At 38.9% G+C, this 5,000-nt stretch overlaps 1 long non-coding RNA gene across 1 annotated transcript in view; it reads left to right on the forward strand.

Annotated features, from left to right (window-relative positions):
- Positions 1-4,895, forward strand: part of LOC118763769 — a 13,134-nt gene extending 8,239 nt beyond the window's left edge. Inside the window, exon 3 of the long non-coding RNA XR_004999522.1 lies at positions 4,884-4,895. This is a non-coding gene — a long non-coding RNA (uncharacterized LOC118763769). The remainder of the gene's footprint in view (positions 1-4,883) is intronic.
- The last annotated feature ends 105 nt before the right edge of the window (positions 4,896-5,000 follow it).

Here is a 5,000-nt window from a genome sequence, read left to right on the forward strand (position 1 = left end):
CTGCTTTGTAGTTAGGAAGAGGACAGGCTGTGAAATTGTTCACACAAGTTTCACAGAACGGCCATTTGCTTCTTCCCACCAAAACTCAAGCTAGAGACCTCCAGTAATCAGACCCCTCTTATCCCCGCCGCTATCACTTCATCACCGTAAGATTTGATTTGTCCTCATGTTGTCGCAGAACGACTTTCACTATGAGTTTGTTTAAAGTGGAATTTGCTTGTGTAGGACAAAATCCACTCTCTCCACCTAGAAAGCATAACTTGTATTGATACAGCGTGCCACTTGTCAGATGAATATCAGGTCGCAGATCAAGTAGTGATGGTATGACTTGCTCAACTATTGAGGTGAGGGTTGGTGGCCCAACACACATATAAAAAGACTATAATATATTTAAAAAAACATACAAAAAGGATTATTAAATGCCCTCTGTCCTCAGGGTCTGCCTTGAGGAGAGAGAGGGCAAGTCATTGATGAGAGCAACGAAAGGACTTTCACAAACAACAAATTAAACAGGTATTTAACCGTTTGTCAAACAAGAAGTAAGTGATATTGAACAAGTCTGTATCATTATTATTCGTATAATGACCGTCCCAAGACGCAACAAGATTGCTTCAACGCTGGAATTCACATCAAGAATCTTGCAAACGGAATGCAAAACGATATAAGTGAAAGGTTTAGAACAAAATCAAATTAAAAATGTCTATGATCTTCAGAATCTGTATAACATATAAAGATATCAAAGAAGTTTATTCTCTTAGAAAGCAAGCTTACGACCCCTTCGCTACGTTTTTGTGTCCCCATTAGGGCTAATGTTAGCAAACACTAAAGCTTCTAATAATTTCCATCGATAGAAATAATCCCTTCACATGTTCTACATGTTATCAAATTTGTCTTTCTAAATTTAATCTCGTTGCCACTAGAGTTTACGTAAGACAAAGTAGGACTATAATAACTCTCACCACGTGAAAAGACATGAGTCTGCCAGTTATTTAATAAATCTTGTTTTTCTATCTGTGATCTTAATAAACACTGCTCGCCAAAGAACATCAATTGTGAGAATTCTTTGATGCATTTAACCGAGAAGGATCGTTTATATGACACTTGTGGTATAAACTTCCTGGGAAATTTTGAAATATAAAGTAAAAAGCATACGACGTACCATCACTGTTAAAGTAAATAAACGTGGTTCGATTTGACTCGTTTGAAGCTTTGTTAAAAACTCATTAGATATGGTATACGAGTTTTCTGCTCAGAGAAGCTTATGACTATAGAGTATACAAATTCTGACTGAACAAATTTGGAAAGCTTCGTTAGCATAATAGTGGAAACGGAGCAGCAAGAATAAATGAATTCTGCACAAAACAGCATTTCGTTTTTCTTGTCAGAATAGACTCAAATTTAATGTTAATCTTACATATATATACTTTTAGTAAACGACGAATTTTGCTTCGTTATAAAAAAAAAACAGTCAAAGTACTGAAACCATACATTAATGTGGCAGAAATAAGACGTCCATCTCTCTATTTTCATGGTCTCTTCAGATATCGCTTATTCATTTCTCCCCTCCGAGAAAAGAGTAGTTTATAGCTGTATATAGTCTATGCAAGCACAGAAGTAGATAAGTAGGCATAACCAATTTTGCATAGCTGCGTAAATGGTGGGAGTGTGAATCAATAATTCACTATACCTTAGTAAAAACAAGCATGAGAAAAACTATTTACTTTTCACAGCAAAGCAAAACTGCATGTTCAATAAAATTATACAAATATAGCTTGTATTTCAGATACACTCAGATGTTTATACAACGCAGACACGCACACACGTACGCTCGAAAATATGTGCATGTATATATGCAAATGTAAGTGTGCGTGAAGGTCCGTGTATAAATATATATATATATATATATACAAATACACGCGCACACACAGAGGTACACAAACATGAATGTATGTATGTAGGGATGTCAAAAAATCTATATTATACCTGACGCAACATGTGTGTGTATATATATATATATATAATATATATATATATATATATATATTATTCCTTTTACTTGCGTCAGAGACTTGGCTGCAGCGATGCTGGAGCACCGACTTTGGTCGAAATAATCGTCCCCTTATTCTTTGTAAGCCAAGTACTTATTCTATCAGCTCCTTTTGCCGAACCGCAGGTTACGGGGACATAAATACGCCAACATCGGTTGTCAGGCGACGGTGGGGGGACAAACACAGACATACATATACATGCATATATATATATATGTGTGTATGTGTGTGTGTGTGTGTGTGTGTGTGTGTGTGTGTGCGTGTGTGTGTGTGTGTGTGTGTGTGTGTGCGTGTGTGTGTGTGTGTGTGTGTGTGTGTGTGTGTGTGTGTGTGTGTGTGTGTGCGTGTGTGTGTGTGTATGCGTGTATGTGTGTGTGTGTGTGTTGTGTGTGTGTGTGTGTGTGTGTGTGTGTGTGTGTGTGTGTACGACGAGCTTCTTTCCATTTCCGTCTACCAATCTACTCGCAAGGTTTTGGTCGACCCGTGACTACAGTAGAAGATACTTGGGATCTTTTCGGTTTGAACGGCAGTTTTTTCTAGCGGTGTCATATGAAATTGTCACCCATAATTATGACCCGAGTATCGATCTATTGCATTTCAATCTAATTCAGGGTTAGGGTTAAAGTTAGGGTTAGTTAGGGCTAGAGGTGGGGGAAGGGTATCTTTTTTTCTTCAGAAATGTAAATAAACCCAAACTGTTTCTTAAACGAAACAGAATGTTTTCACTTCAATAGACGGTCATTGATTGGTTGAAATTGCAGAAATTGAAGAAAAAAATAACAAACATCTTACAAACTATAGAATTTTCTCAATAAAGACAAGAGAAAAAGATGTTTTATAAACACATTCTACCAGTATACAAAGTTAAAATTTTTTTAGTTACCTAGAAATTATGTTAAAAACTGCCGTTCAAACCGGAAAGATCCGATACTTGTCCAAAGTGTCACGGTATGGGACTGAACCCGGAACCATATAATTGGGATGCAAGCTTCTTATCACGCAGTCGCTCCTGCGCCTGCATTTGAACTCAGAACGTAACGGCAGACGAAATACGGCTACGCATTTCGCCCGGCGTGCTAACGTTTCTGCCAGCTCGCCGCCTTTTAAAAAAAAAATGGACGAAATGCCGTCAAACAATTTGTCCAGTGTGCTAATGATTCTACCAGCTCGCCGCCTACCTAATAGTGTAAACATATTTAATGTCACATATTTAGTGTAAGTTGATTTGTCATTGCTCACAAGGGGCCGACATACAGAGGACAAACAGACATGCTTGAACAATTAACATATGAAAAATGAATAAGATGAAATTATACAATGAAGGTGAAACGGCCACCCCCGCCCCACTCCAGGATAGTTATGTGATTTCAATTATTTCAAACAATGAGTTTTTAACAGTTCTTTAAAAATAATCTCAGCTTACCAGTTTATGTCACTTTTAATGTCATCATAATTCACCGCTGGGACGCTGGGTTCAATATTCACCTAGGACCCCAGTGGTTTTACATCTGAAGGAAAAGCTTCTTTCAGAGACCTATATTTTCCTTCCTCCATCAGAATACATCGCATATCCTTATCATATTCCTCTGAAAGATTCACCCTAATAATCCCTTTCATTTTTGCTATTTTCCTCTCCAGTTTTTGGGTCGTATGATATGTCACTAAAAAGATTTTGTTTCTGTGAACGTCTTGTGTGTCTGCGTGTTGTGTCTGTGTGTCTGTGCCTTTAGGTTTCTGTAACCCTGAGTTATTATGTGTCTGTCTGTCTATATTTCTATGTGTCTGTATGTCTATGTGTTTATGTGTCTGTGGGTTTCTATGTTTGTGTGATTCTAAGTCTGTATGTTTGCTTGCTGTTGCTCTTCTGCTTGTGGCATTTTTCTTCGCTGATCCCAAGGGCGTACTGCTTCTACTTGTCGTTGTTTGTTGGTCCACTTCTTTCTGTACTTTGTTTCTTCTGTTGTTGCTCCGTTTTTGGTGGTGAACTCCTCCCCTCTCTCTTCCCTGTTTTGGTCTCCATAAACTCTATGTTCTGTTCCACTTCCCGGGTCCTCCTCTCCACTTCCATTACGCCTATTTCTGTGGTTCCCATTGTTTTTCTTTTATTGGACACTTTCTTCTAATGTGCCCCTTCTCTCCACATTCGTGACACGTCGGAGGCTTCCCCTCTAACATTACATCTAGTTTGTCCCTCATTGGGCAGCTCCAATGTTTCTGGTATTGCTTCGCACTCTTTCTGATTCGCTATTAAAATTATTTCTATCTCTACCCCTATGAACTTACATGTTTGGATCCGGTTTATCAGAATTACTTTCACCTCCTCGTTGTCTCCTTCCTCTCTTGCGATGAAAATTGTAGCTATTATCCATTCTGGATTGATTCTAGTTGGGATCCTGCCCATCCTAATTCTGGTAACTCGTTTACCCAGGTAAGTGGGGAGGAGTGTCCATTTTTCCCTATGTAGTACCTTAGTGGAGTGTCTTTTTGCCACCTCTTCTGAGACAGAGGTAACCGCCACTGAATCGTAACTTTTCCATTGGCATAAAACGTTATGCTTCCCTTTAATTTTCCCAGGCATTCGTCCACCTCCTCCTGCGTTGTATTCTCGAGCCTCTTACTTTTCTTTTGAAAATGTTCTGTAAATTATTTACCATATGTTGATATTTCCGAAGCAGGTCCAAATTACAATGCAGTTCATTCTGTTCCAGCATACCCGGGTCGAAATAACCGTAACTTCCCGTTGCTGCCGTGTAGCTCTTCCTTTCGCTATTCCGTCACAGGCCACCAAATAATGATGGCGTCATACAAAATAAAAACTGCTGCAAAGCAACACAGCATAATCCTCACAAAGCACTTCGCAGCTGCAGTATGTTGTCACGGCAAAAATCCCTTTAAGAGGTCGAGTGTTAAAAAGCACTGTATATCGCAAAACCAGGAATTGCCGCATAGGTG

This window comes from Octopus sinensis, linkage group LG6 (assembly GCF_006345805.1).
Source record: "Octopus sinensis linkage group LG6, ASM634580v1, whole genome shotgun sequence".
Classification (NCBI taxonomy): Eukaryota; Metazoa; Mollusca; class Cephalopoda; order Octopoda; family Octopodidae; genus Octopus; species Octopus sinensis.